Source organism: Mixophyes fleayi, chromosome 6 (assembly GCF_038048845.1).
Source record: "Mixophyes fleayi isolate aMixFle1 chromosome 6, aMixFle1.hap1, whole genome shotgun sequence".
NCBI lineage: Eukaryota > Metazoa > Chordata > Amphibia > Anura > Limnodynastidae > Mixophyes > Mixophyes fleayi.
In genome coordinates, this window is record NC_134407.1 from 192,455,542 (window position 1) to 192,482,480 (window position 26,939).

Genomic DNA, 26,939 nt, shown 5'->3' on the forward strand with positions numbered 1-26,939 from the left:
TCATTTGGTTCAATAATATTTATTTCCACAGTTATTTGTATGCACTAAACTTGTGTTAAAATTTCATGCTAAATGCACATTTTTTAGCAGTATTATTTTATTAAGGAAAAGAGGTGTTAAGGGAGAAAAGAAAGCATTTAAATCGCGAAAACTATAAGGGACTGTAAATGTATTATTAAAATAGAAGTACTGTAGCAAAATGTGTAAAAAGGAAATCAGATTAGCAACGATTCAAACTGAAAAATAGATTGCTATAAATAGCACATCTAATCCCAAAACGTGTTTCAAGTACGTAAACAGCAAGGAAAAGAAAACGGATAATATTTGGCCACTAACTGATACACATAAATTGTGCAAAATAAAAGAAAACTAAATTATTAAATTTATTTTTTGTGTATTTATAAGGGGGTGAAAATGTCCCAAAATAACTTGAGCTACAATAGCGTATGAACACCACAAATGCAGCCAGAAACTGATGGAGGTCCGAAGCTTTATCCCAAAGATCCTTCTCCAGTAATCGGCAATGCGGACGATGTGGCGTTGAAGGTTCTAGTGCTCGCTAGCTACATCAAAATAATTATTGTTAGAATAATGTTTTACATTTGCACTCACCTATCAAAGGTGAGGTACAATCATTACCTCTTCCACATTTGACCCTAGTGTTTATGCTACAGCCCAAGTCAGCCCTGTGAAAAACAGAGTAATACTTTTCATACTTTTCACCCCATAAGAGGGGGCACTTCCAGAATTGGGAATGATTATTACTATTCACGGTTGGTCAAAAGACTTCCCTACGTGATCCACATATGCCTTATACACAGTTTAATCACTAAATGTAAAATAAATCCACAGAATGCAAACACCTTGGGCCTGATTCAGTGTTTCATCTAAAAATGTGGCCCAATTGTACATGCAAACATACATGTGAACAGGTGTATTTTTATTTGTGGACTGCATATATCTTAAGGTTCTGTACGTGCAACTTAAAACCCAGTGTATAGATATGGCTTGAGTAAAGATACTGCAGTGATCACCATCAACTTGTCTGGAGTGCTAAAATAAATAAATACAACAAATGGTGTTTCCTCCTCCACCTTCAGTGACGAACCGGAACCAGCACAATAGACTGGACTCATTACCACTACAGCAGGGGAGATTGAACGTAGGGTTGCAGATACTTGTAGTTTCACAGTAGTCTTTAATCTTTTTTGACTATTTTAACTATTTCCCTGACACCACACCATAAGTATGTGGTAGCATCCCAGTGTTATTCAGGACAAGGCTGATTGGCCTGGTAGGGGTACATCCATTTTTGGCAGGCCTGAATTTTAGCTTAGCCGACTAGGGCTAGTTCACATTATAACAGGAGAATGCTATGCTGTGCGTCTCAATATTATAGTGTAACCAGAATAGCCTGGCAAAACCTGGTGCTGGTTACTGCATTTGCAATGTGACCCACCACCCCCATGCCCGCTACCACCCCAGACTATAGTATCAGTGCTGGTTATTCACTTGGGGAAGATGGGGGTGCAGCTTATTTTATTTATTTAATTACTTATCACAGTAAAGATACATTCCCGTGCTGTCATCCATCAGCAAGTATCTTTACTCCAGCTCTTGTCTATGGGGGGAAAGGTAAGTCTCCTGGGAGGTGTATCTGGAGATGTGGTAACATGAAACCAGTGCACATCTCCAGGGGGCATGCTACACTGAGGCTTGCACGCCTTTACTGTATTGAACCTGCACATCCACAGGAGTAGGAGGCCCCAAGTACATCTTACATAATGCTCTAAATTAGTGTACTTTTTTGCAAATGGGGGGAAAAGAAATTATTTTTACATGCCACAAATTAACTTAATATACACCCAGTTCTAAATCAGGCCCTTTGTGCCTATTTTAAGGATAAGGAGGATAAGGCACATCTACAAATTTGCAATCATCAACTTTAGAGATCTTGGCATCTCCATTCAAGCAGCTGCCTAATACACCCGAGAGACCAGACACTGCCCTAATGGGGTGGGCCGTTCACCTCCACAGTCAAGCACCTCTGTGCCAGTCTGCACACTATTGAGGAGCTAATAATTGAAAATTAAGTGCATATCACCTCTTACGAGGTGAGTAGAATTCCTCTGGGATTTTACATTACTGATCACAATGAGCAGTAGGGGGCTTATGTAGCAATAGACATATGCCCATTGGGGCAGCACGGTGCTCTTTTGGTGTGTGTATGTTGCAATGGGACAGGGACTGATGTCAGTGAGTTCTCTGTACAGCCCTGCGGAATTAGTGGCTCTATGTAAATAGCTGATGATGTTTTATTTGCATAAAATATGCATATCTGTACTGCTTTTGCGCACCAAAAATGCGTACATGTACGTCTTTATGCAGATTTTGTCACATCTGAAGAAGGGGCAGATGAACATAGGCCGAGTATAGTAAGGGCATGTTTATGTCATAGCAACTGAGGGAGACCTGTATGCAGATGCAGACACACCTGCCAGGAGACGTATATCTTGTGAGTTCTGGAGAGCTGCTGCAACAACAACAATGAGGATGATGATGATGATCAGCACTATCTAGCCTCTTCTGATTGCTGGCTGATTGCAGATTAACCTCTCCAGCTGATAGCACTTGATTCATTAGTGTGGCTGCTATGTTATATTAAGCCGTAGACGTCTACATATTTTGCGGCAGGAAAGAAAATGCCTTTTGGATTTTTAAATGGGAAAGATGTTTGTGTTTAATTATTGTTTATATGGTAAATGTGATTTTTCACATTTATCAATAACACTAACAATATAGTGTTTTCTATTGTGTTTACACTTAATTACATGACTGTATTGTGTACAAATAGGGTAATGCGACTTTCACATTTACTATTAACACTGTCTCTATGCTTTCTCTATTCTATTGTGGTGTAAGTATGCACACATGTTGCTCCTGCGGTAATGCTACCGTTGTAGAACTGGATGCAACATGCGATGCGTCCGACCAAACATATGCATGTAAATGCGGATCTGTATGTGTGCGTCTTTTCCTGCTAATGTTTGGAGAGCAAATATGTCCAAACTTTTATGAACATCTTTATATTCTTTTTTTCTACATTGAGACTGTGGCATTAACACAAAGGTTGAAACGTGGATACAGCAAAGAATGCTTTATATGTCCGCAGTTCATCTATGATAAGCGAGTATAGATTTAACACATTAGTCTCACAATTATTATTATTATTATTATTATATGCCCAATGAGTGGTATAAGGCAGACAAAGCACCTGGCCAGATGGCCTCCACCCATATCAGATAACAGAAAAAGGATATAACATCAACGGACACTACACGGAAATTCTTATGACTACTATAACATTTATAACAATGTACAGCAAATAAAACGTCCTTCGAAATATGGGAAGTTCAATAACTTTTGTAAAAGCACAAAGATTCATTCCAGCTTATTAGACAGTATTCTTCAGATGAAGTTCACAGCTGTAAATAGGATATAAAAAGCAAAAAGAGACATATATAGTGTAATATGTTTTTGATCATACAGTCTTCTATCACACATCCCAGAAGTGTTAAAAACACTCCATATCAAAGAATGTTTCTAAATAAATAACAAATTATGTAATCATAAATACACTATAAGCAGTGACCTATCACCTTCAAAAGGAAACTGAATCAAAATGATATCACCACTTGTGAGAAAAATATGTTTCTTCTTATTATTTCCCTTTGTAAATGTGCTTACTTCAAATAGAGCGATTTTCTCACAATATTGTAGATTCTCCATATCCATCTAACATGTCTGATGGTATTCGGTCACTCTCACATACAGGATATATGTGTAGAAAAAAAAAAAAAGGTAGCATTTAGCACTTTACCATAAAAATGGTTTTATTTAATAAAATAAAAAACAGACATCTTCTAAAAATTAACAGATGTATAATTTTTAAATGTACAGCTGAACTGCCAGATGTAAGGCGCCGTCTTCGCACTAACACTAGGTACAGGAGACTTCTGGTTGCTTATAAGGAAGTCTCTGGCATCATTAGGGTGCCAGAGTATTGGTTCACCATTATGCTTCAGCACATACCTGTGGTTCCTGTATCCTGCATATCTGTGCTCTGACTCGGCTTGGTTTCTCCTACTATTCTCCTGGTTTACGTTTGGTACCTCATTGCTCATTTGGTTCCGACTCCTGCCTGACTATTCTCTGGATTCTCCCTGTATATTGTTCTGCTTGGCTGGTTCTGACCCGGATTGTTCTACTTCGCCTGACTTCTCCTGTCACTACACCGGTGACTGGCTCAGAGAACCGCAACCTGTGTATAACTTGCAGCAAAGCCCACACTCCCTTCTGGGGATCCCTGGTGAAAACTGGAGGTATGTTAGACTCCGCGCTTCCACATAAAAAAAAAAACTACTCACTAGTGAAAAGACAGAGAGTAAATCCGAAGACAGGAGTTTGCGACTGTTGTAAATGACGTCAGTTACAGCTGCGACTTGCAAAGTTCCAAATTTAAAGCAGCAACGCACGGAACCCGGTAAGTATTAACTTTACATTTTACGGGTAGGGGTAGGGGGTCTTAACCCTAAGTCCTAACCCCTACCCCTAACCTTACCCCTAACTAGTCCTGACAATCTAATACTTACCTGGTTCCGTGCGTTGTCGCTTTAAATTCGGAACTTTGCAAGTCGCAGCTGTAAGTGACATCATTTACAACAGTCGCAAACTCCTGTCTTCGGATTTACTCTCTGTCTTTTCACTAGTAAGTAGTTATTTTTTCTTTGTCGCTCTGTTCAGTATAGGAATAATTGTGGAGGATTAAAGAGTGTCGTGTTTACAGCACCGATCACTCAATTACCACCGCACCAAATGGCCCTGAGACGATGGATGGTAACAAAAAAGCTGTGATAAAAGGTCTTCCATTCTGCTTCATGATATACAAAGATTCATAGCACTAACACAAAATGAAAATACAATAGTCTATAGGAAAAAAAAATTCAAACATATTTCAAATGAACGTGAATTAGATGGGCTTGCTTTCAAACAATTTGTATAATCAAATGTTTCATATTGCTGTAAAATAAACACAACAATCTATACAAGATAGTACATAGATAAAAATCCACTCTGGAAAGAAAGAATAATGAACATTGAGAAATAAAAGCTAGGCATATATGTATGTAGGCGGATGTGATTGTATATACACAGGTTTGTGTGATGGATGTCCAAACACCCCCACAGTTTTCCAAAGACATTGCTCTTTCCAATAGGTCATGTCATTTTTTGGGGTGGAAAAATTGCCACTGTCCAGAATATTGGGGAGCATGCATTAATAAATAGTGGCACTGTGTTTTTTACACATTCACAGTGCAGATTTCTCATACTCACTGATACACAAACACACTCCATCTGTCATACAAATAAACACATTTCTCATACACACACACACACTGACTCATACTGTCTCTCATACACACTGACACACACACACACACACACACACTGACTCATACTCTCTCTCATACGCACTGACACACACACACACACACACACTGACTCACACATCTCTTTCATACACACACTCTTTTCTCATAGAAATGATAAAAATGCACTGGCCCAGTGCTCCACTTAGGTGCTGCCTACTTATATACAAAGCAACATCAATCCCTTAACTAAATAAAAATCAAATATTATAAATACTTGTCACTCCTATCATGACAAGCAATCTGCTTTATGCTCATAAGGTTCACCTCAAACACAAAATGTGTCAGTCTATCAACGAAAAATAAGAAATAAAACAAATAAAAATAAAATGAAAGATTTTTCTTGACAACTCTTGATTCCTATTGTTGTGTAGACTTCTTCGTCCCAACGGACATTTTCCTCAAAAAAAATATAAATAATAATAAATGTGTTTCTTTAGAGAAATCAACAAATACTCTTTTTGCGTACACCAATACCACAATGTGTCCACACTGTGTGGAAACATTTATACCACTCTGCACTTTGTGTTGTGGAACCACCTTTACAACACTGCAATCAGTTTAAAGACACAAATAAAGGAGAATAAAAATATATAGTGTACAATCTTTCAAAGACCATTATATAACCCCAGATGCACCCACATTTCTCTTAAGAGATTTAGGCCTTTAATGAATTTCCACTTATTCTTCCTTCCTCTCTTTTCAGAAGTGTGAACAAACCAATCCTTCACAAATATCTTTATTTTCTTCTGAACGTTGTTCATTATTTCTTTTGTCACTCCAATATCCCGTAGAAGCCTGTGAAGAACACATAAAGAAAAGGAAATATCTAGTGCTTTATCCTTTTAAGATTTTTATTTTTATATATAACCCAATGCACTTACATTTTTTCAACACATAAATTCATCACATAAAACATTAAAAATGTATTCCCAAGGGTGTAGCAAGTCCTCCTACTGTCATATAATGAACAAAATTGGCATTAAACAGATCTATCATATATCACTATTAGAGATGGGGTCACACATTGGGCCTTTTTCAAAGTGGAGGAGTAAGCGTAACTTGTATTGAAAAAGTATTGTACAAGTGTATGCCTATGGATGCTGTATTCAGAGGTGAGATGTGTCCAGAATTGAATGAGTAGCAGATGTGTACACATGACAATAGACGCACCCCTCAGACATGTCTAACTTGTAATCATGCATAAAAACCTTTTATTTTATGTGTTATGCACGCATATGCTATGAAGCATCATTTAAACTCGAATAAGCTTGCTAATACAGAATGAGCAACTTCCTGACGTGTACCAAAAAATAAGATTTTTATCTTTTCTACAGCATGCTCGGCAAATCCTGAGCTGGATTAAGGCTCGGGGGGGGGGGGGGGGGGGGGGGCTGGGGCACTTAAGACAGGCAGAGGGGCACTATGATATAATATGGTTATCATTTTAGATACATTTTAGACAAATACACAGGCAATACTAAGTGCACTACTGTTAGGTGCACGCAATTCTGTCTTCACAAGCAGTACAGTGTGAAGCACGACATACCTCCCAATTGTTCTTGTCCATACATATTTCTCATACTCACTGACAAAGTTCTTATATACACTGACTCACCCTCTCTCTCATACAAACTGGCACACACTGACTCACAGTCTCTCTCATTCACACTGTTGAAGCAGTAATAATTGTGTGCTGGCATTAGTATTCATTCAATACATTTGTATTTAATCAATATTTTTGTACTTAAGCAGTATATTTTTATTTAATCAATTTATATGTATAGTGAAAATTAATTTTAATCAATATATATCTGCTTTAATTAGATGTTTGAATACCGCTGTTGTTTAGAAATATATCAGGAAACCACATCCTATGTAGAATTATTGGAAGGAGATGTATGTGTCCCTACTATTGGCAGATGTCTTTTAGTTTCTAACAGGTGTCAACAGATGTGAGGAGCAGGTTAATCCACGTGTTGTCTCTTTACCAGAACGTTGGTTTACTGAATACAGGATACAGGTTTGGATATATAGCAAATAAATTTGTGTAATCAGGATAATAGACAAGGAATTAAGTACTGAACCTCCATGCAGCACTACGGCACTCATACACAGTGAAGAACGAGCATTGTGCATGCTCAGTAGACATATTGGCAGACCACATTGCTCCCCAGATGAGCCGGACAGCACCATGGATCCAGTACCACTGGAGGTAGCATGCAGTGCCCATCTATCTCAACACCACCCCTTTCTCAGAGATGTCTCTGTTTACAAAAACACGAGTGAAAACCTTATCATTAAACTTTCACGTTGTTCACCTGTAACCGAAACATGGGGTTAATGCAACAGATAATGTCAGCAAATCACTTTAGTATTCATGACATTCCAAACCACATTTTATATGAAATGCAGTCAACACCTGTGATGTCATTCCTTTCGTGAGCATATCAGCTGCATTTTGCTCATTCGTAACGTAGCTTACACTAATTGACTTTCTCTCATCAAGTTCTCAAATGAAATGTAATCTTTTATGGTCCTCTGCAAGTCATGATGTGAGGGACTTCGGTGAGAAAAGAAGATTACACTGAAATAATAGAATATCAGTGAGGACCAGACAGTGTGTATACAAACTCCCACAAATATCCTCTGCAGTCATGATGTGAGGGACTTCGGTGAGAGAAGAAGAAAATGTAGATGGAATTTTGAGAGTTGACACAGGAGATAATGATAGACAAATTGGATACTAGAAATCTGGGGCCAAATTCCTTCTAAAATAAAATCAGGAATATATGCTGGGCAGTAGGCGCTTTACTTTATACTGGGGAAAGTTTGCTTCATTATAAACTGGGCAATGGTGGCCGGTTCACATTATTAAGATGGATTATATTTTGGGTAATTGTCCGTTTGTTATATATTGGTCACTGGGTCTGTACAATCTGCTGGTAGGTGTGAGTAGGGGTGTGTGTGAATGAGGAGACCCCTAGCTCGGATGTTGCACCAGAACTGTATCCAGGAGTATTTTTACAAGTTAATCGGCCCTGTGATGTGCAGATTCTACATTAGTAGGATATCCATATCACCCTTTTGCAGCACTCAAGAGGTAACGTACTACTAACTCGTAAAATGTAGGCACTTTATCCAAAAAGGAGACAATTAACATTGAAATCTAATAATAGGAAGTTTTAATAGTAAATGAAAAAAATCATAATATACAGTTGCTGCCTTATTGTTTTTTTTCAACAGAGGGATAACAATGTTACCCAGGAGAGTCATGGGACATCACTGTTTGTGTTGAATAAGGCATATGTAATTTTCAATTAAACCATTAAGGGAAAGAAAGTATGTGAAAGAGAAGGTATGTGTAGAGTGATTGGGCATTACTGGTACGCACCTATATTCTCATCTCATGTGGAGAAAAAAACACATTCATGCCTCATCTGTTTGAAAATGAACCCGGGTAAGGCAATACCTACAGAGCCATCACATATGTCTCCCACAATAGGCCCATTCCAAGGACTGCAGAATGACTTTACACAAATGCCAAAGGGAAGAAATTTACAATATGTGTTGACTTTCATAGACATATTCTCAGGCTTGTTTGAGGCATACTCAGCCCCATGCTCGTACAGCTGCACTTGTACCTAAGAAAATACTTCAGGAATTTGTATCCAGATATGCATCCCACAGATGATAGAAAGTGGTACTCATTTCACAGGAATGTTGTTTCAAGTTATGCATGTATACATGGGGATAGAAAGCAACTGCCACTAGCCATACTGACCTTAGGCTAGTGGCAAGATCGAAAGAAATTTGGCAAAAGTGGCAGCAGAAAATGGCATGAGTTGGGCAGAGTCTTTACCTCTGGTATTACATGGTGTGTGCATCACACCAAAGCCACCTCTGAATCTTTCCCTGTCATGAGCAGCACCGGTGCTCCTAGCCCCCGCGACTCTCTCGGATCCTTCATCAGCTCCATCCCAGCCCTCACCATGATGACAGGCATGTCATTTCCCCTTCCATCCTGACCATTGCCAGGACAATGGTCTGGATACTCTTTGTAAAGAGCACCGCGTCCCAAAGTGATCTAGCAGCCGGGCGCGTGCGCAAGTACTTAATAATATATATATATATATGTTGTGGCAAACAGGGATATTCAACTCTAGCTGGAGTTTTGCCATTGGTGGAATTGGCTATACATTTTCCAGGTTTTCCAGGGTAATTAACCACCATTGATTGGTTAATTAGCAGCCTCCTGGGGCTGATTGACTGCCCTGTGCCTCCTCTTTTCTGATTGACCCAGAAAACCGTCAGGGAGGGCTTAGCCTCCCTGCCGGTTATAGCGTTCAATTCCTGGCTGCTGACATGCACCTTTCTACTGTGCTTATTCCTGGATTTTTTTTCTGTGTATGACCTTTGGCTTGCGTTCCTGGACTGATTACTTGCTTGTGACCCTGACCTTTGCTTGTGACTCGGATACCCTTGTTTGCTGCTGGCCCTGATCTTTGCTGCTGCTATAGGTGAAGACCTCTGCCGATAGTTCTGTAAGCTTATGAAAATAGCTTCTAGCCGTAACATTATAAACGGTTAGTGAAGTGCTTGGAGGGAATTTTCCATGGATGACAATGAAATAAATCTTTCTCCAGCCCAAGTCTTGGCGGGACAGATGGTTCAAGGACTTTCGCATCGATTGTCTTCTAGAGAAGAAACCTCTAGAAATTTGCTAGCCCTTCAAGCTCCTTCGGGGCTCGCAGTAGAGCCCAAATTGAATTTACCTGATCGTTTTTCTGGTGATAGAGCCTTATTCCGCAACTTTAAAGAGAGTTGTAAGCTCTATTTTCACTTAACACCACGTTTTTCAGGTTCAGAGCAGCAAAGAGTCGGCATCATAATCTCTCTTCTCCAAGGTGACCCTCAGTCCTGGGCGTTCAATCTTCCTCCTACAAGTCCCTCTCTGCAATCAGTTGATGCTTTCTTTAATGCCTTGGGTGTGCTCTATGATGACCCGAACTGGGTGGCCTCGGCAGAGTCTCATCTCAGGGCCTTTAAGCAAGGGCGGTGCACCGCCAAAGAATATTACGCAGAGTTTAGGCGATGGTCCAATGTTAGTGAGTGGAACGACCTGGCACTCCAGAGTCAATTCCTCCTAGATCTCTCTGAGCAAATCAAAGATTCTTTAGTGAGGTACCCTATACCAACTTCCCTGGAAAACCTGATGCAGTTGGTAATCAAGATTGATCGTAGGATCAAGGAAAGGAAAGTAGAGAGATATGTCTGTCGCTTCTGGAACTTTGCAATCAATATATATCTACTTTAATTATATGTTTGAATGCTGCTGTTGTTTAGCAATATTTCAGGAAACCCCTATTCCCATGCGTAATGTTGGAAGGAGAGGTATGTGTCCTTATGATATGAACTTATCTCTAGGTTTTATCACCTAGTAGACAAACCTCAAGAAACAAGGCGAAACTGAAAAGGACAATGACACTGTTTGTGAAGACCTCTCTTTCTCTCAGTAACATCCCTGGAAAAGATTGTATTTGTGACCATTAGCAGATTCATAAGGTCGAGAGACAATATTCTGGAAATTAAGTGCTGTCAGTTTAATAACACAGCTCCAACAAATTATTAGAAATCTCCACCTAGCTCATGCATATTGAAATTGTGGAATTACTACAGATAATAAATTTAAGTGCCTCTGGGTTTGGAGCCAGAGAATGCTTTTTGTGCATATGCACTAGTCATACTGCATCACAGATAGGCTGTCTGTCAATATTTATTCCTTCTTGAATAAAACTTTATTCATTTTTCTAATTTTTGATCGGACAATCAGTTATAACACTTTAATAGCTTTGACACACATTGACTAGCACTTTCTCTCATCGACACTGATCAACAAACCCACACACTACTCTCTTCCTGCTGTGCTGCCTCCAGCAGTCTCATATTGCCCAGGACATGTGGGTAAGGGGAGATGTCTGTACTCTGATTGGCTAAATCAGTGTGTGATGTCAGCCAATCGGAGCACAGCACCTAGGAGAGAGGGACAGGACCTTCAGACAGTGGGGCTTACCGGGGATTAGCTCAGTACCCTGGTGGGCCAGTCTGTTTCTGAGGTTAATAGGTAAGTAGTTGTAAAATTACATCAAGCCTTTCATTTAAAATACATCCTATGCTTCATTTATTTATTAGGCATTGAATGCCCATACAGTCATTTGTATACCCCCCAAAGGCCTTCATGAAACAATAATTACAATACTAATTACTCTATAGGACAACACAGCTCCTGGCTCATATAGGGTTGCTACATATGCATACATTCTCTTAATACAGTGGGGTAATCAGAACCATAATTTAAAATTTTAGTTTCTGGGGCGAGAAGGAAAACTGACGTCCCCTAGCCCTCAATTTTAACAAATGAACCTAAAATATTCATAAGCCTAGCCCCCCCCCCCTTCAGCATTGCACCCGGAGCAGTCGCCTCATCTCTCACAGCCCTAGTTATAAGTAGAAGTAACATGGGCAAATTATTGTAATTATACTTGACCATTGGGTCAAAGGTTGCTAGCCATCCCCTGCTTGAATTCCCTGATTGGATATATCTCTCTCTGTTTGATTCTACTATACTTGAAAGGGTCTTTATTTTGTCACTTTTTGTTTTTAGTGAAATGGATGGAAAGGACCCAAAGAGAAATCTACAAAGATAAATACACCCAGGACGGTCGTTTCTCATAACTAAAATATTGTATTACATTATTATTGATTCCACCTCTTGTCTGAGCTTGTTTCATTTCCAAAAATACATTTTTATATGAACCAATGCCCAAAATGTTACAGAAGTTTTAAAATGAATTTTTGCTAAAGATTTAAGGGAGTTATAACTATATTTTTTTCCCATCAGTGTACAGTGGATCTGTTTTTATACATGCCATTGCTAAAGTGTATATTGTCAATCTTCAGACCACTCTGCAAAAAGAACAAGTCACCATTGTCATTTACTACTTCAGCTTTCTTCATTTCCAGTATCTTAGATACAGCTGTCATAACCCCATTGCGTATGTCCATCTGCACAACACACTTGACACATGCTCATCTTTTAGTGATTTCTAGAGGCACCAATTCACTCAGGTCAGACCAGGGCAGAAGGAGAGATGACTGAATGAATCCTGATGTTGCCTAAATTCTAAAAGCAGATGACTCCTTCCTTACTCATTTTGTCCAAAAGACTGGGGGGGGGGGGGGGGGAGGGGAAGCTTTCCAACTTTCCTGAGTGGTAGGAAGCTTTCCAGTGTGTAAGACGGCATTAACTTGTCTGAGAACAGTGTTTTTGCAGAGTATAGTTTTTGACATTCTGATAGTATCTGGGATGGTATGGCCGGGGATTAGGAGATGACTCTGTGCTTCCTGCACTATAAGCCAACCCGTGATACCCGTTTGTGATCTTCCAATTTCTAAATGGTTTCATATTCTGGGGGGAGAAATATTTGTTAAACAATTGGTAAAAATGGCTTTCAGCCCTACACTGCGGGCGGGATGAGCTGCCACTCCCAGCACATGCTTTAAACCCAACCTAGATCACTATTACTCCTTGCACTTATTCTTAACTCAGTTTTAAACACAACCTAAATCACTGTCTTGTCCTGACACAAATATATCAATCATATTTAACCATCACTGTTCTCTGCCCCTATTATATTATTCCGCTCTTCTCCTTCATTTATATCTCTCTCGGATTTTTTCTTCCCACCTGTCTGCTTCTTGAATCTCCATATCATTGTCTGTTTTCCATTCTTAATTTTCCTTTTGCCTTTTATATTTTTTTTTTCAAACTGTTGAATTATGTTTGCAAATTGCTTTTGTGTCATTCTTAGTTTTCCTATTAATTTCAGTATTACATACCAGTGGTTTGTCCAGACCACTTGTTCGTGACATACTGTACATAATATAAGTGAGAGTAAGCTCCAGAGTCTAGTAACCGAAAGTCAAGGAGGTGGAAATAATTATGGGGGAAGAGAAAAATTTATGTTCACATTGGGCAGGGTGCTATTCTCCACAAACACCAAAAATAGACAGCATTTCTAACATAAATGAATGGTTTGAAGATAGCTTATAAAACAAATAAAAAATGTCCTTATGATGATCAATAAATAGCAGTTCTCTCTCTTTAAAAATAGCTATTCTGGATATAAAATCACTTAATAAAATACTGTGCTACCCTACCAATTTTATGGAAAACTCTTATCTTATTTATATAAAAAAAGTTTGTTTGGTTGTTATTTTTTGTTGGCGAACATCTTCCACAGCTCTCAAGTTACAGCTGCCAAATCTTACCCAGTTATTTAGTGTCCAAAAAGTAAGCTGTTAGACCACACAGCGAGAACGTGACAGAGCGACAAAAATTGAAAAAATAATCTTTTGGTTGTAAACAATTGTTTGACTGCTGGAAAGAAACCTCGTCACAACACGACATAGCGACGACAAAGCAAGAAATCTTTTTTTCTAAATTTAGTCTATTTACCAAATAATTTGCTAATATATAAAACTGCAACACATTACAAATCAGACCTGCGCAACGCTGGGTGACCCTGCTAGTATGTGTATAAAATTTGTAACCCAAATGCAAAAGAGGGGTGTGTGTCCTTTTATTACATTTATTCTTGTATAGTAGAACAGAAAATGAATAAGAATATTTGTTTAAAATTCTTCTGTGGTAATCTAAATATTGAATTTAGGGGAAAAAGTACAGACATGTATAGTATGTTTGTGATTTATAAATAAATGATACTACTACTACAAATATTCTTCTTTTACTTATTATTATTAATTATTATTATTATTTATTATTATTAATATTATTATTATCAGCAACAAGAAATATCCTACAGATTCAAATGCAGGCTAGGAAGTCAAACAGATTATTGCTAATGATGATAACACTAGTAATACAATATTTGCCTTTTTGAGGCCAAATAGAATGTCCCATGCTGCTATACCTACCAAAATAGTGGTAGCAAAGAAATATCTTCTATAAAATATATATTAAAACATGAACCTGTTATTTTGTTATCCTGATAAACACGACCTGTCTGAAATATTGCTATTCTTTCCATTCAGGAACTAGAACATTTCCCCCCTGCTAAGGCTCATTAGCCCCATCTGGAGCATGGTGAAGTGGCCTCCTTTCCTTCTCCTGTGTTTTAATTAACACGCATATTTGAACAGGGCACATTAAACACAACAAGTAATGAATGTATCCCTCAGAGAACATTAAAAAACTTATCAACATTTCAGAACAATTTCCAAAGACACTTTGATTTTGACAGTTGAAGCTGTATGTATTGTTTCTGATCCAGTGCTTAACAAAGGGTAGAAGTGTGATCGAAAAACGTTATTAATTGCTATTTCGCCCTTTTGATAAAGAGCAACAGTTTTAAAGTGATTGCCCTTTGAACATTATCGCGAGAAAAAATGAGCAGAGATTCCTTACCATAATGACCGACAATGGGCGCAGCCAGACATTGCGACCAATTGAATTTCCCCCTAAACATCCTGTTTAGAAGGCATCATTAGACTCCTGTTGCATATCTTAAGCTGTTATTCTACAACTGTAATTGTTTTGTGTTGAAAATTATACTTGACCCAACTTTATTTTCACAAGCTCGTTAGAGTACATCCGTTTTTAGCCTTTATTTTGTGTTATATATAAACCTTAATAAAAGCTATTTCTAATAAAAAAAATACTTTGGATTTTCTCACAACTCTTTTGTAAAAATAGCATTGCATTCCAAAGAGCTTGTGGACCTCAACTCCAGGAACCCCCACTGTACTCCTATGCACCAACCTGTGGTACTAGGTAGGGATGTGTGTATTGCCATAACAGCGCAAGAGTAATGTTAATCACATCTGGCAACCCAATGAAGGCCCTTGTTTCAGGCTGTCAATCCCTATAACCAAGTGTCATATGTTGCCAGGTAGCTAATTCTTTGCTAGCTACGAGATCAAGACAGCATCAACCTGCAACATAAGAACATATGGCTAACTCATACTTCACTCACTTACTATTATTAGTATTATCATTTATTTGTTAGGCGCCACAAGGTTTACGCAGCGCCGCACACAGTACAAACAGTAGACTATACAGGGTGAAACCATACAGAGCAATAAACAAAAAGTACTTCAGAAACTCCAGGCAGGCTATGACGGAGCAGAAGAATAGGTGAGGAGACAGGAGGGAAGAGCCAATCCCTGCCACACAGTGCCATTCTTGATAAGGTGCCCAAATGCCCTCTAACTATGTAGCTTTTTTTAAGTATTGTTCTCTGTCATTTATTGGCAGAGCTCCCACTATAGAATTTAGAGAAGATCTATTGAACTATATACAAAGAGAACTGAACAGGAACTAGTAGGGAGAAAGCTAACAGAAGCAAGCCAGATAGAGAACATGCACACTACATTAGAAATGAGAGTGTTTGAGCCACATTATAAACCGCAGGCTTTTCATTCTGTAAAAATTAATTTGGTAGCTGAAATTCCAGATTGGCACAGCAGCATGTGAGGGCCGGCGAATTTTACCCCGGGGGGTAAGACTCGACTCAGCAGCCTATTTTAAAGGAAAAAAATACAGGTGGCCCAGAGACCACTATGGGAACGGCCCGGGTGGCAGACGCCCCCCTGCCCCCCAGCCTAGCCAGCCACTGCATAGCAGACAGGTTTAAACAGAATTAGTGCTATGTGTCTGTAAGTGCCACATTTCAACCACAAGGCAGCGACTAAGAAATCATTATAACCATTTGGAAGTTTGAACAGTACAAAATAATTAAGTAATACACTATTTGTGTGAAGAGAAGCTTACAGACTGGGCCATGGAATGGTCGGCATTAAACAGGACAACAAGTCCCTGTAACAGCTCCTATTTTCACATATGATGAGTGAGACAATGGAAAGTTTTTTGTTCTGTACCATTGTGATCATTATTTTGCATGAAGCATGTTGATTTATTTAGTGTAAATATCTCTACAAACTTTTACAATAATCAAATATGTTTTCTAAATATGAGGAAATGCTGCTGGAAAAATGTATTACTGTTTGCCTCAATCCCTAAGGTTTTCAGCACTGCACACTGAACAGGCTTTAGAAATCCTTTATATAGGACAATACCATTATTCCCAGTCACTTCTCTCACTACCAGCCAACAATTGTCCCATATACACATAACCAATTTCCTGGTAGAAGCACAGTGCTAATCAAAGTCTGTTAATTTGGTTCTTTGTAGCAGATCCTGAACACCCACAAGGCAACCCAGGCGAACGCTCAGAGGCAGACTATAGGACTATATGACATTATGTGGTTGCTGTGTGAGATTTTTAACTTCCTTCGTTAAATCTGACAAATTATCATGAGATATCCAGTACTATAGCCAATAGGTTAAGATTATTTGGATCCAATCAGACTACAGCCTATAATCATTTTGATCTTGTTCTGATATAATCACAAGACATTCTCCAAAGACATCTACAAAATCCACCACTAACCCCTCCTATTTATTTTGTTTTAGGTATTAAAAAAAAAAAACTTCACTGGAGTCTTTTATCAAGTGACAACATAATTAAGCTATGGGACTATAGAACACCGAAATGTCATGTTCTGTTAGCGTCTCACAAAAGAATGAGAAGGATACCGTATTAATAAGCTCCCTGAGTACAGCTGCTGTTTTTACTACATTGCATCCTCCAGTGAAGTGAGACACTGATAAGAGAGAGTGCAGAGCAGCAGTATGCAGCCACAGAGTCTTCGGATACCAAGGCTGCTGTGTGCCATTAGTGTCTCAACACATTTTAAATTACATATTTTAAATGTCAGCACGGACTTCGGTTTACAGTGCCTATATATTAACCAAAAAAATGCAAGAACATGAGAAATCAATTAGAAAAACATTTGCGCGGAAATCCATGTATGGCTCAAAAAGTGCAAAACTGAGTAGATGAGAAGTTTGGTTGCTTGAGACAGCAAAAAAAATGGTACCTGTCTCTTTCCTAACAAGAGTGAACATAATACATTATGTAAGTATGTTATAAGATAGTAGGAGTCAATTGCACAGGGCTCATGCTGGCCAAAAGTTGGTTAGAGAATGTAAGCTCTTGGAGCTACTTTAACTTAAACGTGGCTTCTATAATATAAAATAAAGAGACCAGGAGCGAGTTACAAATGAGAGCACTCTGTTACTCAGCCAAGTCAAGGATTTTGTTCCATTAGATCAGCTTGTTGTAGTGTTTCTTATAAAAGGGTGTGCTTACACATTGTTGTATTGAGGGGTGGAACTCCAGTGGTAGTAGGCAGGGGCGGGCTGGCCCGGGGGGCAGGGGGGCAGAGGCCCCACGGGCCGCTCTGTCAGAACGCAATTAGGGCCAGGGGGTAGGCCGGCCGGCCGCCCCCGGATGCAATATATATCCTTTTTACCCGCGGCCGCATCTGATGACAACAGATGCAGCCGCGTCAGCGCACAGACGGCCGCATCACAATGACAGGGGAAGCAGGCGCGTCATCCCTCTCCCAGCCCACGCCTGGTAGTAGGGGATGGCCCGGAAGCTGAAGGGTCCTACATCCACAACTTCCTGTCAAAACTATATGTTTTTCATGTGTGTGTGTGTATGTACCCACAAAACTTACAAATGCTAGTCAATGAAGGGGACCTTGCTAATACACTCAGCATTAAAATCTGCCATATCCCCTCGAGTCACTTTTGTCAGACCAAATGTGTTTGGTTTTCTGATGGAAGGTGAAAGTGTGTGCACATCACCACCTGATGACAGTGACACAGCAGGCTAATACGCACGTTCCACCACCTGTGTGCCGGACGTCAAGGAAATTGCAGCCTTTCCATCCTTTCACACATAACGGGAATGAAAGGCAGTTACATCCTTCTCCTGCCGAATGTAAAGTAAGCACAGTGGGTCATGAAACCACCCAGTGGTGGCTCTGACAATAGCCTTTAGTGCGGTGGAGACGAGTATGTCCCTAAACCCTTCAGAAGAGAGTGGCTCAGATGCCAGCAATAGCAGCGGTGATGCACCATTGTGGGGCAGTGGAACAAAGCGAAGGAACACGGAGACACGTTCTATGCAAAACGATTCTTGATTTGATGGCGGTCATGTTTTGAACAAAAAAGGCGGAAAAGATTATGTGGTGTCTGTGCAAACACCTTCCAAAAAAAGTGATGGCTGCAGGGTGTATAACAAAAAGCAGTACTGCCTGTACTCTGAAAAACAGCTCGGCATATCCAGTATGTTCACCGTAATGAGAGTGAAGTAGCCTGGGACATGAAATTTCCCAAGCACTCAAAAGAAAGGTGCATGAAATTTGTACATCTTCGGAATGGTGGTAACTTTACACACAACGCTTAAGTGATAAAGACAGGTTGCACGATTCTGATTCCAAGCAAACTTACAGAGAAATAGATGGTTGCCAAAGCCTTCATGTACTGTGCAACCTGCCAAGGCTTGATGGCAAGAAAATATCAGTGGTGACACATGGAAGACATGTAAACTAAACCAAAGGGACAACAAACTTGGCAAATCCAGTCTCTGTGTGCCTTTGCTCAGCCTGCTCCACATGACATCACTACTGGCTTTTGGAAGCTTTTGAGTGACATGCATATTTGTTATAAGTCAAATGTAAATCATATCTGTATAATGATTATCTGGTGCTACGGAATCTGTGGCATCCTATAAATAAATGCTGATGAGGATGGTATTGTGTATGCCTTGTGTAAGGACAATTTTAAGCTGATAGTAATATTCAGCAGGGCACTTTCTCCCATATCTTATTTATATTGTTTATTTATAGGGCGCCACAAAAGTTCTGAATCGCTATACATAGCATTAGTAGAACAAGTGTACAAATGAACCAACACAACATGGGTAAACATATCAAAAATAGCATATATAACACAAGTAGCATTGAATAACACATGTGAAAAAGATACAACGAAGGTGACATAGTACCAGTAACATTACAAAAGACAATTAACAATGATAACATGGGTAGCATAAGGTTTGCATAGTTGGATATCAACATGATGGAGGACATATCACAATATAGTAAAGCTAGATAACAGGATAAAGAGCAAAAAGGACCTGAAAGATAAATCAGGATAATGACACCAGAGGCTAGAAAACTAGAAGTGATAGGGTGGCAAGTGGGGTAGACACAATTGGAAGGACTGCCCTGCGAGTAAAAGCTTACATTCTAAAGGGGAGCGGTTGGAGGTGAAAATCAGGATGGAGACAAATAGACAGGAAAATAAGAGAGGGAGGAGTGCAGGTGGGAATGGGTTAGGCAGTGGACTGGTAGGTCTTTAGAAACAGGTGAGTTTTTAGGTAGCATTTAAAGCATTGGAGGCAGGATGAGAGCTTTATTGAATGAGAGAGAACACTCCAGATGTGGGAAGCAGCATGGAAGAAATTTTGGAGGCGAGAGTGAGATGTTGTTATAAGAATGGTGGTGAAGTGACGGATATTGGCTGAGTGGAAAGCGAGGGAGGGTAGGTGGAGGTTGACCAAGTTGGAGATGTAGGGGGGTGGAGAAGATGAAAAGGGCTTTGTAGGTGAGGGTGAGGAGTTTGAATTGGATTCTATATGGGATACGGAGCTTGGGATTGACTGTAGCAAAGTGGTGGAAGACAAAGATCAAACTTACCATAGTATTAAGGAGAGACTGAAGAGAAGCGGGGTGAGTGAGAGGAACACCAGATTGAAAGAGGTTGCAATAGTCTAGGCGAGAAATGAGTAGCGAGTGCATAAGAGTTTTGGTGGTGTCGGGAAGAGCTAATCCTTGCAATGTTGCAAAGTTGAAAGTGACATGAATGGGAGAGAGACTGGTTGTGGGGAGTGAAGGAAAGGTTAGCAGAGAAGATTGTAGTGTTTTCAACAGTGAGGGGGAGATGGAGAGAAGTGGAGGCTTAAAAGGGAAGGATGTCAATGAGTTACATACTGGACATGTTTAGTTTTAGAAAGCAGTAGAGGTGTATATTTGGGGGTCATTGGTGTACAGGTGGTACTGGAGATTGATTATCTCTCTAAGAGAGGAGATGTAGAGATTGAAGAGTAGGGGAGCACTGATGGAGCCTTGTGTGACCCAAATGGGAAGTGTAGAGGGAATAAAGAGGAGCCAGATGTAGAAATAGAGAAGGAGCAGTTGTAAATCTAGTTAGTGAACCAGAAGAGGACAGTGTCATGCAGTGCAATGGAGTGAATAGAACATAACAGGAGAGGGTGGTCTACAGTTTCAAATGCCACAGAGATATCCAAAAGGATAAGCATGGAGAAATGACTCCTGTAATTGACAGAAAGAAGGTCATTGGTGACTTTGATAAGGGCAGAAGTGGAGAGGTGGAAGCCAGATTGGAGAGGGTCGAGGTGGAATTTGTCAGATAGGAAGGTGGTAAGGCAAGTATAGACAAGCCACTCAAGTATTGTGCAGCATTTTGGAGGAAGGATAGTTATCGGGCTGTAGTTAGAAAGAAAGGTAGGATCAAGAGAGAATGGGTGAGACTAGAGCGTGTTTGAAGGAAGAAGGAAAGATGCTGGCGGAGAGGAATAGATTGAAGAGTTGGGCAACGTGGAGGCAGGCATTATGAGAGAAGAAGCAGAGAAGCTGAGAGGGGTTGGGGTCAAGGGGGCAGTTCGCCAGGGAAGACGATGATAGAAGTGCTTGGGTTTCATCCCCCATGGTGGGGAGGAAGGAGCACATGGAAGGGTGACTAGAGGGGGAAGGGGCGGGTGAGATGGGAGGGGCAGGAGGGCATGAGCACAAGCAAGGGTGGGTAATGGGGGAAAGGGAAAAAAGGGGTATTAGAAGGGGCCAGACAGGAGCAGATTTCCAGTCTGATGGTTTTAATTTTGGAGGTGAAGAAGATGGCAATGTCAAGAACGTTAAGAGGGGAGGGGGAAGAGGGGGAGAGCAGTGGAAGATGTTGAAGTTAGCAAAACGGCACCAGGAGTTGGAAGATTGGGAGGAAATGAAAGACTTAAAAGAATTGTTTATTGAGGGAGTGAGCAGAGCTGTAGGAGAGAATGAATTTGTGGAGGAAGCCAGTGAGTGAGATGTTGGTGGCAGGGGCAGCAGTGTCTGGGACAAATGTAAGAGCACTGTTGTAGAGAGAGACAAGCTGATTGGGGAAGGCAGGGATGGTTTTAAGCTAGGAATAAAACATTTCAGGGTCAATGGAGTCAAGATTACATTTGATGAGTGAGGATTTGAGAGAGGGTGGAACGAGAGACAAAGAGAGGGTGAAGAAAAGGAAGTGGAGGTTTGAAAGAGGGAAAGGGAAATAGGAGAAGTTTGATGCAATGATGGAAGAAGACAAGGTCAAGGGAGAGGCAGAGAATGGGGGTTGTCAGAGGAGGACCATTATGAAAGGCCAAATGAGAAAGAAAAGGTTGCCTTCACTTCCTTGACTGATATTGTTCACATGGACTTTTACAAACTTGTGTGCATTAAAGTCTATGTAGCTTACCTAGCATGAATAGGTTTTACACAGTTGCACAAAAATCTATATGTGCATTCTATATCAACAGATAAATGAAGGAGACATGGGGGATAGGTGTAAAGCACTAATAGGGGAAAATAGAAGGTAAAAGTTAGCCATGGAATGTGGAGTGAGGAAGCCCCCTGTCTCTGTTGTATGCAGGCCCGGATTAAGGGAATGGAGGCCCCTGGGCTAAGGGGGCCTCCATTCCCCCGTGAGAGCCCCCCCCCTGTGATCCAAGCTGCCCCCCCCGGTGAGCCGAGCCGCCCCCAAGGCACTTACCTCCTCCTGGCATTGTAGTCCTTCCCCGGCGCGCTGTATGCTCTTTACTGAGAAGATCTCGTGAGAGTGAGACTCACGAGATCTCCTCAGTAAGGAGACTACAGTGTGCCGGGGAAGGACTGCAGTGAAAGTGCTCAGCAGCATTGATCGGGCCGGGGGCACCTCCACCCCCGACCAATCAATAATGCTGTTGAGATCTTTCAAGGGCCCATTGGATGCCCGAGGCCCCTGGGCTGTAGCCCAGTTAGCCCTAGGGTTAATCTGGCCCTTGTATGCTTGCCAGTTGTTGCCACAACATTCCCAGTTTTAGACAGCAGGGCAATCCGTGCCAAGAACATTGATGCCAGTTTAAGCCACTTATTCTCATAAAATTAAATTCCTAAATTTATCAGAATCCCTAAAAAACAGACAGATGGGTATTACAACTTTTAAAAAGGAAATGTGGAGGTGTTGTCCATGTCAGATTCTCGCTATCATCATTTGGAATGTACTACATAAATGATAGAAAGGATCTCATTGGTTGCTATTGCAACAGCTTCCCTTTTCCTTTTCATATGTTTTAGTAAATCTTTTCCAATGAGTCAGTTCATGACCATTTCTTGCTGTGCCATTTGGGAGCAGTCAAATATAAGAAGAAAAAATAGAGGCCAGTAGGAGAGAGGTTACTCTTTCCCTTAATGGCTTATTTGAAAACTACATATGCCTTAATCAACACCAACAGTGATGTCCCATGACTCTCCTGGGTAACATTGTTATCCTTTTGTTGAAAAAAAACCAATAAGGCAGCAACTGTATATTATGATTTTTTAATTTACTATCAAAACTTCCTATTATTAGACTTCAATGTTAATTATCCCCTTTTACGATAAAGTATTTTTATTATTATTATTAATTTTCATTTATAGGGCGCCACAAGGTGTTCGTGGCGCCGTACAGGGACAAAACGAATTACAATACAAGGTGAGACAGCACAGTACAGTAAACAGTAAGCACAGTAACTCAGTAAGCTCAATGCACAGCTAGAGAGGGTGGGGAAAGGGGGAGGGAGGATTGGCAAACAACGGAGCCCAAGAAGGAGGGGGCGGAAGACAGTGAGACCCCCAGAGGGGACGGGGGAGGAGGGTCGTCGAGGAGGAGGGCAAAGTAGCTGGAGAGCAGAGTTAGAAGTGGTGGAAACAGGAGGAGAGGTGGCCCTGCTCAGAGGAGCGTACAATCTAAGGGAAGGGGAAAGTACCTACATTTTACGAGTTAGTTGTATGTTACCTCTTGAGTGCTGCAAAAGGGCGATGTGGATATTCTACTAATGTAGAATCTGCACATCACAGGGCCGATTAACTTGTTAAAATACTCCTGGATACAGTTCTGGTGCGACATTCGAGCTAGGGGTCTCCTCATCCACACACACCCCTACTCACACCTACCAGCAGATTGTACAGACCCAGTGACCAATATATAACAAAAGGACAATTACCCAAAATATAATCCATCTTAATAACATACTATGTGAACCAGCCACCATTGCCCAGTTTATAATGAAGCAGACTTTCCCCAGTATAAAGTAAAGTTCCTACTGCCCAGCATATATTCCTGACTTTATTTTAGAAGGAATATGGCCCCAGATTTCTAGTACACAATTTGTCTATCATTATCTCCTGTGTCAATTCTCAAAATTCCATGTACATTTTCTTCTTTTCTCACCGAAGTCCCTCACATCATGACTTGAAGAGAATATTTGTGGGAGTTTGTATACACACTGTCTGGTTCTCACTGACATCCTGTTATTCCAGTGCAATCCTTAAAAGGTGTGCTTGATCCCAGGATAACAAATTAAAGTTCTGCATGCCTATGTGCTTTGAAGAACACTTAGATGACCACTGGATTCTTACTGAGAACCCTTGTCCTGCTGAAGGTTTTCAGTAACATTCACCAGATACATACATAAGATATCTGCTGGACATTGGACAACTATTTTGATCCTCTCAAACAGGGGGGTGGTGGGTAGCATCAGATTTAGATGCAATTAAAATTAAGTGCATACATTACATATGTTTATCCTTTTACAATGTTCTGATGGTAACTTGTGCTTATAGAAGAGAAAGCACCTATAGTATCAATAAGTGACAGGATGCTCACATCCTCTGTAGGCACCATGATCCAATTCCTGTATATTATAATTAGCGCCATCAGCAAGATGCAAATATGAAGTTTTCAGGCTCTTCTTGGGGAAATGGTTGTCATGGTAGTTTAAAATGCTTTGACCCCTGTTACTAACACTTGGTACAGTCATCTGGTTCCTGTACCAATGAACTCACAAAAGCTAAGTGTTAGTTACCTATAGATTCATTTAGAATCTTCATTATGAACAGGGGAAACTGAACAAGTATAGTTGAACTTGGACCATTAAACATAATTGAGATATTTTAATATTTATCTTTTGTGATGATTTTCACTTAGTGGTTTTATTTAAATTAATTCATTTTGAGGGATGGTAAGAATGTTAGGTATTACAAATATCTATATATTATATTATATTATATTATATTAGTAAATTATTAAAAATATTAAAACCCCATATACTTAATATCTGATGTCTTTATCTGTATGGGATCTATATGGAATCTTCTAAGCTTTTAATCCAGTAAGGCTTGAAACCATAAACCAAAACAAACTAAAATATCCCCAAGGTCTTGTTGCTGTCCAAAAAATTACATTCCAGGTTTAGTAGTTCAAAAAAATTAAACCCCCCCAAAAAAATTATATTTCAAATGTCCATGAAAAAAATCTCCTTTTTTTCGGTCACAAAGACCCCATAATATTCGATATAATGTTTAATACATATATGTGGTTATAGCGAAGGGTTTTGTGTTTTGTTTAAGGGTTTTTTTATTTTTATTAAAGTAATGTGATTTGAAAGAGAGTGATGTGTTTTATTTACATTTTACTTTGTGGTACTACAGGTCACAGCGGGCCCTGGGTGTCAGGGCATGGTGGCACTTGTGATTCTCCAAGTGCCAGCATACCCTGGCTGCCATAGGTATACTGGTGCTTGTAGTTCCACAAACTAAAATTATGTTTTTAACTTATTCTTACATTACACGCTTTATTACCCCTACACTCCCCACCCCAGGGGTGTAGGAAGAGTCCAAGTGTTTTTTTCATATCCCACTCCCTAGGGAATCCAGTTCCATGCTGAACAGCCCGGGGTTGGTTTGTCGTTATGGCAGGGGGATCCCTGCTGCGTGTCCCACTACTATAGTGAGACCCATCCTGGCTGGCTGTCTAGTTCTGGTTTCGGTGACATCAGGGGGACCCCAGGCAATTTTTTCCCGCAGATTTCGCCGCATCCAGTAGCCTGGCAGCACTATTGTTAATAGCAATAGGAGAGAGGGACACTACGTGGTTTTTTTTTTAATCTATTTTTTTACAGAGTGAAGTTCGGCGGGTCGGGCACTTGTAATGCCGCCGACCTGCCGGCTAAGTTAAACATGCCCCAGAACTGGAGCAAGTTATACGGGTGAAATGGGAGTTTCACGCAACCACGGCCGAAGCGCTTGCTACGGCCGTGACTGCGTGCGTTGTTATTTGGCACGCCCACACTGTACACTGCCTACGGCTACATGCCCCTTCCCTGCTCAGTACACCCCCCTTTCACATAGGGGGCAGTAACAACCTTTCCATTCATAAAAGCATAAAAAGGGCTGCCGGTTTTGAGCATGTGCAGAGTGATTTTGCGGGTGATATGCTCAAAACCGGCAGATGAATCAGGTCCGCTGAGAGTTTGTGTACCATTGTCTCACCCTTTCCTCATCCTCCTATTGTGGATGTTATTAACATTTTCACTTTTGCAAAATGGGAGTATAATATAAAAATATGTCAGTAAAACAATTATGTCCGTCAGTAAATCAGTAAAGTTTTATAAAGCTAACAGTACAAATTGTTTACAAGGGTTGCTGTACGTGTGTATGTGTGAGTGTGTGTGTGTAGCTTGCTAATGACGGTAACATTTAAATAATATTTGACCTTGCACAGACATACTTAGATAACTGGCAATAAATAAATAAACTTCATGAGGATTTTGACAGGGTGTTTAACAAGCTAAAACTGTGATACTAATATGAGGTTTGACGCTGGCCCCTGTTCGATTCTGGATGCAATCATAAAAATGACAAATTTGCACAAAAGACGTCAAAATATGGACCTTCAAAAATTTTTCAGAGATCAGCCGCTCTCCTGAGTTTAAAGTCGCCCTTAAAATGCACGCGGAAGTAATTATATTTGTCATTATTCAAGCATTAAAACTAGAAGATTAGAATAGGAACAATGTCAAACCTTTTGTACAATAGAGCCGATCTTAGACAGCAGCTCTGAAACAATAAATTGTGTGTGCATTATTTGGAAGGGCAGCTGCATATGTCTGTGTGTAAATTGAACATTTCCCCGAAAGCTGCATAACCTCCTGTGCTCCATTACTGACCTTATTAACAGAGTTCAGTCCTGCCAAGACAACCCAGGAGGTGCAGCTAATTGACCATTTCTTACTATGAACAGGTATGCAGCTTTACCGCTGTTTACAATAAGGGGTAGAACTGTCTTTTCAGGCGGGAAGCGGAGGGCATGAGTCGGCTCTTGGCTGCTGCTTGGGA

The 26,939-nt window shown here is 40.3% G+C and overlaps 1 long non-coding RNA gene across 1 annotated transcript; it reads right to left on the reverse strand.

Moving 5' to 3' along the window:
* LOC142160532 (uncharacterized) lies at positions 1–26,939 on the reverse strand. Its single transcript, XR_012693262.1, has 3 exons — positions 26,771–26,939; positions 6,132–6,287; positions 1–563 (listed from the first exon to the last, which is right to left on the reverse strand). It is a non-coding gene; the product is annotated as an uncharacterized LOC142160532 (long non-coding RNA).